The 15,504-nt window shown below is 43.2% G+C and overlaps 1 long non-coding RNA gene across 1 annotated transcript in view; it reads left to right on the top strand.

Annotated features, from left to right (window-relative positions):
• The first annotated feature begins 389 nt into the window (after positions 1-389).
• LOC311246981 overlaps positions 390-15,504 on the top strand; it is a 78,548-nt gene continuing 63,433 nt past the window's right edge. The window contains exons 1-2 of the long non-coding RNA XR_014620823.1: positions 390-497; positions 939-1,065. This is a non-coding gene — a long non-coding RNA (uncharacterized lncRNA). The remainder of the gene's footprint in view (positions 498-938; positions 1,066-15,504) is intronic.

Below are 15,504 nucleotides of genomic sequence, written 5' to 3'. Positions count from 1 at the left end.
CAGTTTTTTTGTGCTTTTTGTATTATGCTCTTCTCCGATTCAAATAACACAAATAAGGACTGATTGTGAAAAAAAGTTACATTGCTTTGTGGTTGGCCAATTGTTATAAGCCTACATGCTCACAAAGTTCGCTCACTCAGCTTCTTCTAGAATAAAGGCCTGGTCAAAAAGAAATCTCTCTCTCTCCCCTCTCTCTGTGAGGTCATCCTGGGATTTTTTTTGTCCCTTGTCTCTGCTCTCTGCTGGCTGTTCGCTCCGGGATGATGACGACACCTTCGCTCCGCCCCTCGATGCAAACTCGCTCTTCGCGTTCATTTCATTCCTGTTCTCATTCCGAGCATTCTTCGCATCTCTGTCGGTGCGCTACCGATTCATGTACACCTTCCCGGCTGGCCCAGAAACACTAGAATAACTTTACACAGTTTGCAAAAAAAACACATTAGAAAAACAAATGGGGCCGATTTGTATATGAATTATCTATAACGGAGGTGTTTGAGGTAAGTTTCAATGTAGTTAATTATATACAAAATGGTTGCATACTTCTATTGGAAAGGCTTAGTTTAGTCGAAATATCAAACAATTGTGTGTCATGAAAATATAGAATTCGCCTATCTATACAGTTTAGACTTATTATTATTTTGAAGTAGGCTGTTTGTACCGGTGTGATAGATGGCCGATTCTTGTCGCTGTTGCAACAGGGTGCTCACTTTGTCCACTCATTGCATTGACACATAGCACGAACATCTTTCACATTTTTCACATTTTTGTAAAGAAGCCCGACCGTTCGCCCTATTAGCCAGTAAGTCGCCTGGATGAACCTCAGAAACTCCCAGCAGGATTCAGGATACATTTAAGCGAACATCTTTTTGTTGTTGTTGATAAATTACAATTTTTGGACAAGATGACGGATAAAAACGTTGCTGTTTTCTTCTCTGTAGTTGGATCAGCCGGGAGTTGGAGCTTTCACTGGAGCGTTTTCAGAGCAGCGGAAAAACATTGCGTTAAAAGACTTGTTGCTTCAACACATTTGAGGGTAACATTGTTATCATCGACATCGAACTTTGTGTAAGTATGTTTTTGTTATTTGATCACATTAGGCAGGTCTACAGGAATGCCAATTATATGTGCTACTAACTAAATGTACAGAGGAATAGACGTGTAAACTCCTTTGTAATGTTGCAGAATACATAACATCAGTATGTTTTGAGATGAAGTGCCATATTTATTTTTGATCAATGGTAAATAGCCTAGACAATATTTAAACAAAAGCCATGCACGTGCGCACACTGCACATACACACACACGCACATACACTTGCAGGAGTTCTTGCATTTATCTGGAATTGTATCAATAGTGATCTTAAGGCCTACTGTATATACTGTACTCCTGCTCAATTCAGTAGGGATGATGTGGGCTATGGATGTCGAGCCACCGTTGATTGAGATGAGAAAGTATAAGAGCTCCCAATCTGGCAGTTCTCACATTTGTGCGATTCTCTTTGTTTGACGCTTTTTAATAATTTTTTTAAAGAAAAATAGCAGACTACTGCTCTGGAAGTAGGCTAGTTTGTATCGAGAATAGCCAGTGTTTGGAGTCTAGGTGTAGGACAGTTTATGATGATAATAGCCTTTACTTCGGCGCTCCCTTTTATGTTTCCATATCCGCCTTTTTCGGGATATGCCTGCTCAGCTAAAACTGAAATAGTCTAATCGCACGGGGTTTAGTTATAGCAGCCACATCGACGTGTCATAACGTTTCCCCGGTCCCTAGTATCTAGGTGATCTCATTCCCATCTGAATACCCATAAAGTCTCGAAAAGTTGCACGATGTACTGACAAATAGCTTTTTGTAAACCCTTATCGACAACGGTCAAGGTGACATAAATGGGATTACAATTGTAGCCTACTCTCTAAGCACACTGGACTGGACATATAGACACATAGATGAAGGAATGATTTCAGTGCAAGATTCTAGCCTACAGGTACAAATTTCGCAAATGCATCTAGAAGTTGGGTTCACCCTAGAATTAAACTACTCAAAATACAGTGTCGTGCTCAGAGATTCACCTTGACTGAACCAAATGGTTAGGATATTATAGGCTAATCAAGTTTTGTAGCTGTCTGTGAGCCTGTAGCCTTGTTTTTTTATTTTATTTTTTAATAATCCATTTGTGTGTGTGTGTTTTTCTCATGTCTTCCTCTGGTTTATTAGGAATTTGAGATGCATTTAGGCCACTTTATGCTCAGGCTTTCCAGTTGGATGGAAATGGATGTTTTAAGTCCTCTAATAATCTAGCAAACTGGACCTTTCTTACTAGGGGTCAACATTTTTTCTGGAGGATTTTCTTTTACGTGTGATCTTGTCAATTATATTCCACTAGAAGCTCCGATATGATTGGCTGGTAAATACTTTGAATTGAAATAGTGGCAGTTGGTGTTAACTTCGCTCAGTGGGTGGAGTGATGCAGCCAAAACTGACCCACAGTAACTGGAGGTACTCCAATCAGAAAAAAACATCTAGTCTTCATTACTGCCTCCCAAGTTGTTGGCTTCACAGAGGCTTCCCGACTCCTCCCCTTTTGGGGAAAAACAGGCTGTTTAGACAAGGGTACAACTCCTCTACAATAGACTGGAATATTGTTTTCGAAAATGTTTCCCTCTTGTGCGATATGGGTGGAAGCATCGCTTTTCCTGCAGTTAATTAGTGTCTCACATTTCGGTGTATCTCTTGAAAACAGGGGCCAGACCGACACATTATGTTTTGTTCCTTCCGTCAAGGAACGGCTATTGTATTCTTTTTATTTTTTTTTACTACAGTAAACAGATCGACTTAAGACAGAATTAACTGCAATGTTGAGAAGTAAATCTGCTTGCTGGGGTAGCAATAGATGCTTTGTTTTCAGCTTATGCAACTGGTGGACCTGTTGGACGCCGGCCTGCATAGCATTTTCAAGTGTAAGAATAGGATATTGTCTCCGCTCGACCTTATGAGTCTATGCTTTTTAAAGCGGGCCTGCAAGTTCCCACGCTCCCCTCAAAACATCTGCTCCGAATTACAATAGTGGCGATCTATTATAATTAATTATTTCTACAGTTGCAGGGACATACACAATCACTAGCTATGCCGCTGCATTATATTACTGTGTGTGTATCTGTGTGTGTGTGTGTGTGTGTGTGTGTGTGTGTGTGTGTGTGTGTGTGTGTGCTTGCTTTATGTCTATGATAAGTAAATCATAATTGTCTATAATTATACAGTGACTTATGTTATGAAATGTGTCATTAATACTACTACTACTACTACTACTACTACTAATACTAATAATAATAGTAATAATAACAAAAATTTGTTCTCTCTTTCCTCTGCTTCAAATATTCAAGCAGACAGACACTTACTGTGCTGTTTTTGGACACGCAGGGTAATGGAGGCTGAATTAGATCTCTCTTCGGCCCTTTAGCTGCAGTGGTTGTGGGGCTTTCGGTCTCTGTAGTTCCACACAACCTTTGTGCTAATCCCCCATCCACACAAGAGCCAGGTGAAAGCGGAAACACGCTGTGATTGGCCCTAAAGGCATGTGGGCCAATCACAGCGCTTGTGGTGCCGCGTCGCCCCGACTCTGCCGCCCGGTAGGCTCCTTGGCCCTGTGTCGGTAGGCTCCTTGGCCCTCTGTCGGTAGGCTCCTTGGCCCTGTGTCGGTAGGCTCCTTGGCCCTGTGTCGGTAGGCTTCTTGGCCCTGTGTCGGTAGGCTTCTTGGCCCTGTGTCGGTAGGCTTCTTGGCCCTCTGTCGGTAGGCTCCTTGGCCCTCTGTCGGTAGGCTTCTTGGCCCTGTGTCGGTAGGCTTCTTGGCCCTGTGCCGGTAGGCTCTTTGGCCCTGTGTCGGTAGGCTCCTTGGCCCTGTGTCGGTAGGCTCCTTGGCCCTCTGTCGGTAGGCTCCATGGCCCTGTGTCGGTAGGCTCCTTGGCCCTCTGCCGGTAGGCTCCTTGGCCCTGTGTCGGTAGGCTCCTTGGCCCTGTGTCGGTAGGCTCCTTGGCCCTGTGTCGGTAGGCTCCTTGGCCCTGTGTCGGTAGGCTCCTTGGCCCTGTGTCGGTAGGCTCCTTGGCCCTGTGTCGGTAGGCTCCTTGGCCCTGTGTCGGTAGGCTCCTTGGCCCTCTGTCGGTAGGCTCCTTGGCCCTGTGTCGGTAGGCTCCTTGGCCCTGTGTCGGTAGGCTCCATGGCCCTGTGCCGGTAGGCTCCTTGGCCCTCTGTCGGTAGGCTCCTTGGCCCTGTGTCGGTAGGCTCCTTGGCCCTCTGTCGGTAGGCTCTTTGGCCCTGTGTCGGTAGGCTTCTTGGCCCTGTGTCGGTAGGCTTCTTGGCCCTGTGTCGGTAGGCTCCTTGGCCCTGTGTCGGTAGGCTCCTTGGCCCTGTGTCGGTAGGCTCCTTGGCCCTGTGTCGGTAGGCTCCTTGGCCCTGTGTCGGTAGGCTCCTTGGCCCTCTGTCGGTAGGCTCCTTGGCCCTCTGTCGGTAGGCTCCTTGGCCCTGTGTCGGTAGGCTTCTTGGCCCTGTGTCGGTAGGCTCCTTGGCCCTGTGTCGGTAGGCTCCTTGGCCCTGTGTCGGTAGGCTCCTTGGCCCTGTGTCGGTAGGCTCCTTGGCCCTGTGTCGGTAGGCTCCTTGGCCCTCTGTCGGTAGGTTCCTTGGCCCTCTGTCGGTAGGCTCCTTGGCCCTGTGTCGGTAGGCTCCTTGGCCCTCTGTCGGTAGGTTCCATGGCCCTGTGTCGGTAGGCTTCTTGGCCCTGTGTCGGTAGGCTCCTTGGCCCTGTGTCGGTAGGCTCCTTGGCCCTCTGTCGGTAGGCTCCTTTGCCCTGTGTCGGTAGGCTCCTTGGCCCTGTGTCTGTAGGCTTCTTGGCCCTGTGTCGGTAGGCTCCTTGGCCCTCTGTCGGTAGGTTCCTTGGCCCTCTGTCGGTAGGCTCCTTGGCCCTGTGTCGGTAGGCTCCTTGGCCCTCTGTCGGTAGGTTCCATGGCCCTGTGTCGGTAGGCTTCTTGGCCCTGTGTCGGTAGGCTCCTTGGCCCTGTGTCGGTAGGCTCCTTGGCCCTCTGTCGGTAGGCTCCTTTGCCCTGTGTCGGTAGGCTCCTTGGCCCTGTGTCTGTAGGCTTCTTGGCCCTGTGTCTGTAGGCTCCTTGGCCCTGTGTCGGTAGGCTCCTTGGCCCTGTGTCTGTAGGCTTCTTGGCCCTGTGTCTGTAGGCTCCTTGGCCCTGTGTCGGTAGGCTTCTTGGCCCTGTGTCGGTAGGCTTCTTGGCCCTGTGTCTGTAGGCTTCTTGGCCCTCTGTTGGTAGGCGTCTTGGCCCTGTGTCGGTAGGCTTCTTGGCCCTGTGTCGGTAGGCTTCTTGGCCCTGTGTCGGTAGGCTTCTTGGCCCTGCGCCCAGTATAGGCTCCTTATGAGCTATCTATGTAAAGTGAAATGAGCTATCTACGACTACGTACAGTGAAATGAGCTATCTACGTACAGTGAAATGAGCTATACGTACAGTGAAATACAAACATATTGGGACAGTGATATTGGGACAAATTTAGCCTCTGAGTTGATCTAAATCATTATGAGGTGTTCAGAATGTCTGCTTTTCTGTCCTGGCATTTCTTTGTTGTATATGGTGAAGTAGTATATGACAACAATGCCATTCAGTGTGTCAAGTCTCCTGATTTCAAGTCAGTATTGTAACAAAATGTCTTGTAAATTTTTTGAAGTGGCCTCCTAGGTGTTCCACATTGTTAGAATTATTATTTATATATGTCACTCAGACATCACAAGTTGGTTGTAATTGAGGGGTTTTGAACAACACTATACATGCAGGGGGCAACAGTGGTTCAGCAGGTAGAGCGGTCATCTGGTAACCTGAAGGTTCCCCGTTAGATTCCGGCTCCTTCTGGCAAGCGTGTCGAAGTGTCCTTGAGCAAGACACTGCTTCCGATGAGCAGGTCGGCACCTTGCATGGTCGCCTCCGCCATCTGTGTGTGAGTGAATGGGTGAAAGTGAGGCATAAGTTGTAAAGTGCTTTGGATAAAAGCACTATATGAAAGCAGTCCATTTACTATTTACATAACATTACACTTTTCCAGTAGCTCAATAGTTAACTGGCAACCTTCTCCTTTCTATGGATTCCTTTCGCTGTGTCGGCATTTGTTTGTGGTGTGTGTGTGTGTGTGGGGGGGGGGGGGGGGGGCACAAGATTGAGGACAGGAGGAAAGAAGAATGTAGTCTTTCAGTGGTAAATTGCAGACAATAATGTGCACTGCTGAGGCTTGACTGGATTGGGTTATTTCTGTGAGCAGAGAGAGACTCATTGTCTTCCTCCAGTTGTCCACGCTCAGGAGCTGTTGACTTGTGGAGGACTAAGACGTGATGTAAACTCAAACAAAAAATCTCCTTTGGTCATTTTATGCTCCTGTAGGATGCAAATAAGAATATAAATGTTTTGCTGTTGATGTTAGAGCTCAGATATTTCATGGTGACGGTCATCTGCCAAACTTTGCTTTCCATGTTGTACACCGTACGTGCTGTTGTGACCATAGCACCATATGGCACTTGTGTGCTTCAGATAAGATATCTGTCTGCTTACCTCATCAAAAGGCCAGTATTTTAATGTGCTTCATAATTTAAGTCAGCAGCTCTTTTGCTAAGGTGTGTCTGTGTGCGTGTGTGTGCATGCATGTGTGGAGATTAATTTGTAATTGCATACTCTGGAATTCCTTTTTCCTTTTTTGTTGCCACAATGTACATTTTTGTGAGCATAACTTAGAAAATGTCAATATTTCATACCACCAAAATACCATTTAGCTTAATGCATTAAATATTGTACACCTAACTGAAATCGTACATAGTATTGATGCAGTAACAATAATGTGTGACCAGCTTTACGACACATGGATGCATCATTACTGCCTTTACAGACCAGATGAGTCTTGGGATGTGTTTTGAAATGTGATTTATATTTGTATTTGTTTAACACTTTGAATGCCCAACCCGAGATTTCTCGGGTTTACCCCCCGCGGGTTGAATGCCCATAACGAGAATATTATTTTTTTCTCGCTTTTATTTTTTTATTAGCGATCTGAATTCATATTTCATCAACCGAGTCTACCGTTGGTAAATCAGCCACCCCAGGCGCTCAGATGTGAAAAAAGCGCCCCCTATCGTCTCCCAGATTGTAATTCACCCTTTTGGATTGGACTCAATGAAAATGCATGGGGGAAAAAAACCCGGACTCCACATTTGACTTCTCACGCATGTAACCGGGGCCGATCAGCTTCTTGCTGGACCATCAGAGCAGCGGGGATTATGTGTTTTACTGTATACGCGTGGGATCAATAAAAGGATAGATTTTTGGAATGGTCGATCAGGAATTGGAATAATCCATTTGGATACCATCTGATCTCAGGTAAGGAATCTATTTTACCAGTCTTAGGATAATCAGACCTGTTTTCACAGAGATATAAGCTTTCCCCCTATATGTGATATGGCTGTTTTGACTGTGCGAGTGATCAGGAAATAAGAGAATCGATTTACAGCTTGCGGCACCAGCGTGCATACGTACACATATACTATAGATAATCTAGCGTTTATTTGAAAACGATTCATAAATAGGCCGAACAATGACAACGTTCTAGAATATTACAGTACATAAGCGTTTATCAGGGATTCTTTTTTTTCTTCTTGAAAACGAGGGCTTTTCAAAATGCTATAAAACGGAAATGAACTGATAAAAAAACAATCCGCTTCGACAATGTTGACTGGAAATGGGTCATTGATAATTATTAGACACATAGCAGATTAGACACATAGCAATAATTTAAAACATAGATTAGGCGATATTAACGTTAACATTGAAGTGGTTGCTGAGCATTCAAGGGGGTAAAAAGGAAAACACGGCCGGCTCTGAAAGTGTTAAGGTGAGACACCCCAGGTGAATAGGCAAAAAAATAATTTGAATAGATATCACTATGAAACTTTCCCAGTTTGTTATATACAGAAAAAATTTATTGCAAGTTTTTTGAGATCTTATGTTTATATATGCAAAATAGGCGTTACCTAATTAAATATGCACTAATTTGCATATGCCGTTTGGGTATAAATACCAACATTGGATGATGCCAGATAAAAAAAAAATTCATTATGTTGACACATAACACAGTGAACTTTGTCCAGAGGGGATTGTGGATATGTCTTTTTATCATCCCATAAATCAGGAAATGCTGTCTACAGTCATAAAAAAATCTATTTTCGCCAGGTTTCTTGGTCTAAATGTACTATAAATCAGGCTATGAATGATATATCAACAAACCCCTCTGGACAAAGATGCAGGGTATATATAGGAAGAAATGTGGAAAGTATGGTGTGTATAGGTGCTATGGAAATGGTACATTTATACCCAAGTGTGTAAGAAAAACGCATAAAAACGCATTTTTGGGAAAACGCCTTCAAAGTTCTGTATTGTAAAATGCCATACATTTTTTTTAAACAGCTATTTACAAACACAATACATAATCAAACCATTAGTAATAGACAACCTAAATACATGCCTGATAACTGAATAATAATAATAATGATGTTATTGAACTGAACAGAACTACACACATGTCAGAATGCAGGTAGGTGAATTCCAATGGTTGAAGGCAATCACAGAGACAGAGAGTGTTTACTCTTGAACAGGTTCGACTTTAATAGTAAGAACACAGAGTAAATTCTAAGAGAGAACAAGTGCTAAAAGCACAAGTGTAAGATAAGGTAAATGGGAGCTTATTGGAGGTCCACAGTAGAACCGTCCGCGTTATGCCCGAACGCAATTAGTGAAGACCTGACAATGGACAAGCAGAGGAGAGGTATGTTAAATAGAGACAAAATACCAACATTCCACACACACCCCCGTGACAGCCAATCAGGAACCACCCCTAAGTGACAGCACTAATTGACAGGGAAATGACAGGTGACAAGCCCAGTGACATATGCCAGGAATGTGGGTGGTCACCGACCGAGGTCGGTGTCCAGAACGTAACACACACAGGCTACAAACAGTGTAGTAACAGTGTAGTACCCCCTAATAGGCAAAACAAATATTTGAATAGATATCACTATGAAACTTTCCCAGTTTGTTATATAAACTAAGAAAAAATATATTGCAAGTTTTCTGAATTCTATGTTTATATATGCAAATGAGGCACTTCCCCATTAAATATGTGCACATTTATGGATGCAATCAGGCAAAATGAAGTAAAATAAACAACTACATGTATGTTATTGACATTTTATTGTCACTAGTTTCATATAAGACATTTTTAGGAAGCAAAATACAACAAAATCTCAAAATCAAATTATATTTGCCTAACTGGCTGGTATTATAACCAAAATATCTCAGATCAATAAAGAATAGCATCTTCCATACCTCTTACTGATGCTGAAGTGATGGAATGAATACTCATTGTTCCACAAAACAAATTTAAATGATCGCCTCACTGGGTAATTAAAAAGCTGAAAGAGATGTATAATTCCAGCATTAGGGACTGCACCATTATATCGCCTCTCCCTGACCGTTCAGATGTGCAATGGATTCAGCTAAAATTGCATGACGATGATGACCTGTGAGCCTCTAGTGGTGAGGAAAGGTCAGGCGATTATTGTATCACATCTAGAGCTGCCGCGGTTACCGCATTACCGCGGTATCGCTGTTACATCACGCCCACCGCAGAGTTTAGCTGAATACCGCATCACCACTGTTTTTTATAATAATACTCTCAACCAAAGCAATCCAACGGAACAATTTTGATTGACAGTCGATTCTGCCAATTACGTCACACCGCTTGCACCCGCCTCTGCTGTTACCACCAATCGGCAAGCGCTTATTCGTTTTTTACTTCCTGAATGTCAGCCATTGATCAGAGCTCACAACAAGGCTAATAACGTTAGCTCCCCGCCGGAGTGGACTACCATCGCTCCTCAGGAGTACTAAACGAGGCATAATGATTTTACTGCAACAAATGTTATAATAAAAGCCCTTCGTTCTATACACTTGTCTGATTGAAAACTTTATTAATAGACCGCAGAATGGGCACAACTCAGCACGCTCATGCTTGCCTTGCTATGGTCCGGTAAATACGCTGATGTCATTGAACGTGTAACTATATAACGTTAATGCCACAAAACGAATGCCTTTGTTAATCATAAGTAGTAACTTTATAATAATAATAATAATAATAATAATAAGAAGAAAGGGTCGGGGGGGGGGGTAACCGCCGGGCGCTACCACCCCTGCCCGCGACACAGAGTGAACGGTGCACGACCAGAGGGGAGACTTCGAATCCATGTTTCACTTTCAATAACGAATGCGTGTTTGCCGAATCCCAAACAATATTCATGCTGCAAAGTCATCCTCTAAAGATAGACATTTAGACTAGAGGCAGGCTATATGCTATAAAGAGTAGACTACTACTAAAAAAAAAGAAAAAAATGCATTCAAACCTTTTTTATTTATTTTTTATTTTTGCAGTAACCGCGGCGGTAGGAAATATTTCGCAAATTTGTGCTGTAAGGAAAACATCAATACCGCGGCAGCCCTAATCACATCCCCTATTTTAGAGCATACGAGCTGTTGTAGGCATAGATGGTATAGGGCGCCATCCCTCCCCGAAACCAACTGGACTCGCAGATCATTGGTGCCTGCCAGTAGCTGCTGAACAAACCAAACTGAATAACTGAACCTCAGTGTGTGAGGATGCGGCACCTTATAATATATAGAGCACTTTGGTGATATGTTGTGAATAGATTAGGTATGTGATAATGTTGCTGTGTTCTGTTGTTTGTTGTTGTTGGTATTGTGGTTTGTCTGATGATTGCCATATGGCTCATGATGAATTTATGAAAGGAGTAGGAGTCGGACTAATATATATCTATCTAGATTGAGAGGGGCAATATAAAGACATACAGATGCTGCTATTTGCAGCAGGTGAGAGACAACACTATACCATATGATCCAGTGTAATTCTCTCGAAGTTGAGTTATTTCATGACAAATTAAAAGCACATTCGTTAAGCATTAGATTTAAAGAGGTCCTTACAGTATGTGTTATTGCTTGTGGGAAGACTCACATTTTGCGGATCTGGCAATGAAATCCGCTAGAAAGAACATACCAGCACTGCAGTATTGATTGCATGATTTGACGATTGTATGATTTGATGATTGAACATTTAGATTTTCTTTTATTATAATTTTGTAACTTTCCTGAAATAACGTTGTGTAAATATTGTACACATTACAAATGTGAGCAAACCTTGTACCACTTCATGGATTAAGTGTTGGGCCTTTGACAAGTAAGCCTAGATATTTTCAGAGCTTTGATCTTCTTTCCTGCCTGTGCTATTCTTGTTCTCCTTGTCCACCTTTTTTTTATCTTAATTCTTTATGGAGTAGAAATAAAAAAGGAATTAGGAATAAAACATGTAATTTACAACGTATGCAATTATGCACACATCAGAGAAATATTGTCCGTTAACTGTGATTAAAGGCGTGTGAAGTTCCCTCCGGAAATATGAAGGTTTGTTTGTTTTTATTACGGTCCATTACGCCATCTAATCAAAATGCTGAAATGGAGTTATTATTTATTTTACGCTTACACCCCAAACGTGTGGGGTAGTAAAGATCTGCGATCTTTGAATGTGATTTGGACAAAAGGGTCATCAATTAAGATGAGACATTTTGGGGCCACGGTTCGGGGCACATGGAAACATCAGTGTTTTACACGGTCAAAGCTCAGAAAGAGAACACTCCTGTGGGCTTCCTGGCTTTCTGTGTGCCCTGAGGTAAACCCTGGTCTGGAAAGGGAATATTTTTTGAGTATGGTCTGCTGCTCAGCAGTTTGAGTAAGGCCTCTGGTGAGGCCAACGCAGAGTGCCACCAAAAAGGAAAAAGCTGGCTCAAAGCCACTGACGTCATCTAAGTAAATCTGCTCCAGGGCTGCAGCCATAAAACCACTGCCAGCTACTGAGTGCACTTTAGCCTCGTCAACTACAATAGCAAGTGTGAAACTACCTGTGCTCCATATGTTCAATATATGCTCTCCATATGTTTGATATATGTTCTCCATATGTTTGATATATGTTCTCCATATGTCCTCCATATGTTTGATATATGTCCTCCATATGTTTGATATATGTCCTCCATATGTTTGATATATGTTCTCCATATGTTTGATATATGTCCTCCATATGTTTGATATATGTTCTCCATATGTTTGATATATGTCCTCCATATGTTTGATATATGTTCTCCATATGTTTGATATATGTCCTCCATATGTTGATTGCGAAAGATGTAGCGTGTAGCACCGGTCTGCATTCTCTGCTACCGTCAGCCTTTAATTTTTTTTTATTCCTTACTCTCAAAGAAGCAAGTATACTTATTACCACAGAAGAATAAAACCATTCAAGTTTTATAGAAGACATCTGGGAGAAGTAGGAGGAAAAAAGAAGCAGGAAAAGTCGGTCAGCGCTGCCCTCATCTTTTTTAAGGTCATACAATATGTTAGCCCCTGTCTGAGGGTCGGCTCTTCACCATTATGTCTCATAATTCATACTGTTAGCCTGAGTCAGCCGCATCAGAGAGGAAATAGAATCTAGGCAAAATGATATGTCAATCACACGTTATTAAAGTGCAATGATTCAGATGGTGAGATGTAGAGATGTTCCGATACCATTTTTTCCTTCCCGATCTGATTCCGATACCTAAGCTTTGGGTATCGGCCGATACCGATACTGATCCGATACCAGTGCATACAAAAAAATAAAAAATAAAAAACCTATATTATATAAATTATACTTTTCTTTTTTTTACAGATACCGTTTTATATATACTGTTTTTTAGTAATAACTAGAAAGTAATGGTATTTATTTAACAACAGGTGATTGTATAGATTAGTATTAGTATCATTAATCAATGAGTATGGGGCTGCGGCACTGCAGATATACCCTACTCCAATGATCCGCACGGACGTTAGACGCTCGCTACCCAGTCTGTAAGCTAGTACTAGCAGAGGCTCTGGCTCGAGATAAAGCTGGGAACGAGGTTAGGCTATACTAGTATACTAGTAGTAACGTTCATGTTGTGATTTTCGATGCAAAATAAATATTCAACATTCTCTTTTGAGACTCCGCCTCAGACTCTTATCCTTTGGCACTTGGAACTTGCTGTACTTTGCTTGCAGGTCTGCAGCCATTATTGCTGGATTATGAATAGCACCAACTTTAGCCAAGGTACCGTTAACAAGCTAAGCTAGCTGACCTAGCTCGTCTTCCCCGCATTGACATTTGATAACGTTAGTCAGCTAACGCTAGTCAGTAGCTACTTGACTTAAATACGATTCACCGTGGGTGCATTATTGTTGATAGACGGACAGTGTCAGGTCCTGGAGAAAGGACAGGCGATCATCTGATTTGATGTAACCAGGGGAGGAAATTAGGCCACTTTACTCGCCAAATGCGAGTATTTTTTAGGTTTGGCGAGTGATTCATGAAGACCACTCGCCAGTCTGGCGACTAGTAAACAAAACAAAAAAAAACATTCTGCAATCACCGTCACTGGCAAACGGTGCGCGTCTTCTGAGTGCTCGCTTTAGTTGACAGTGTCACGAGAGCACTGCACAAGACCCGCGGACATATAGAATGTTTAATAAAAGTTCCCGCAGTACTGGCCAACCCGCGGCGGACATATATAATGTTGAATAAAAGTCCCGCGGTACTAGCCATCAGTCAAGGGAGCACTCGCAAACAGATAACGTTAAACACAGCAGAAGATGGAAAACAGACAGACTGGCCAACGGGGAACTGCATCCAACCCGAATACAACCCTTGAGTATAAGGCAAGGACACATTTAAATCACAGAGGTGTATGTTAGTCTATTGGAACAGTATACAGTAGTTAGCTTCTAGTTAGCGTTTTAGCTATATAGCTGCTTGCTAGCTAATGTTAGCCATGTGTGTGTGTGCTCAAAGCAGCCAGCCCCATGTTAGCTAGGTGTATCTGTTATGACTATAATGTTTCCAAAAACGCACCGGACTATGACGTAAGGTTATATGTTTTATTGCATGCTCAACCAGTGCACAACAACACACCAACCGAACTGACGATACCACAACACTGACTGTATTTCACAGCCCTGCAATCCTACCTGGAGGGGAGAGAACAGATGGTAGAGGTAAACGGTACTCTATCCCCCCCCCCTCACAGTGAGCTGTGGTGTTCCACAAGGAAGCATACTAGGACCGCTACTCTTCCTAATTTATGCAAATGACATGTCGTCAGCCTGTGACTGCAACTTGTTCCTGTTTGCGGACGACTCAGCCCTGCTGGTCTCTGACAAGAACAAGTTGCAGGTTGAAAAAACCCTCAGCACGGAACTAGGCAAAATCTGCATATGGCTCGCTGATAACAAACTATCATTACACATGGGCAAAACAGAGTCCATTCTCTTCGGTTCAAATAACAAACTCAGCAAGACCGACGGCTTCTCAATTACAGTGGGTGACAATATTGTCACAAGGAAAGATGAAATTACCTACCTGGGTTCCATCCTAGAGGCAAATCTTTCCTGTGACAAAATGGCATCCAATGTAATAAAAAAAGTCAACCAACGAACTAGATTCTTGTACCGGATCTCCTCTCTGGTAAACAAGAATACCCTGAAGACTCTGGCAGGAGCACTCATTCAAGGGTACTATGACTATGCGTGCACCTCATGGTACCAAAGCACCTCAAAGGCGCTTAAAACAAAATTACAAACATCACAAAACAAACTGGTCAGACTACTACTTGACCTGAACCCCAGAACCCACCTCACCCCTGCCCACTTTGACAACCTAGGATGGCTTAGAGTAGACGATACACTATACGACCGGGGTGCCCATGTACATGTCAAAATACTTCCCAAAGGTCAGTGAATACCACAACCACTACACCAGAGGAAGCTCAACAAATCATGTTAAACCCAGATTCGGCTCAAACAAGGGACTAAACACGTTTCGCAATTATGCCACAACAATGTGGAACGCCCTACCCAAAGCTGTAAAGGAATGTGAATCCCTGCCCACATTCAAAACCGTTCTTAAAGAGCACCTACGGGAGGCTGCAATTTGAAACTGGCCACCGTAAATGCCCAAAACCCCCACCACCTCCTAATAGACAGTCTCCTCCCCACCGCATGTATATATTCCACATATATTCCCTCCCCGCCGTATGTATATTTCCCTCCCACCCACCCACCCCCTCCTAATGTACAGTCCCCTCCCCATCATATGTATATACTCTGTCAGGATCTAGGGGTAACAGTACTGTATATTTGAATACCGCTTATGTCACAAATGTATCAGTACTAAATACCTATATGTCCCTATGCCATAAATGTCATGTATGTTGTGTATGTCATAAATGTCTATATGAATTGAAAATGGGGGACCCTGATGGAAACAAGACAAACGTCTTTCTCAGGTCTGCAT

Source organism: Notolepis coatsorum (assembly GCF_963971535.1).
Source record: "Notolepis coatsorum genome assembly, chromosome: 20".
NCBI lineage: Eukaryota > Metazoa > Chordata > Actinopteri > Aulopiformes > Paralepididae > Notolepis > Notolepis coatsorum.
This window is presented reverse-complemented; position numbering and strand designations above follow the sequence as displayed.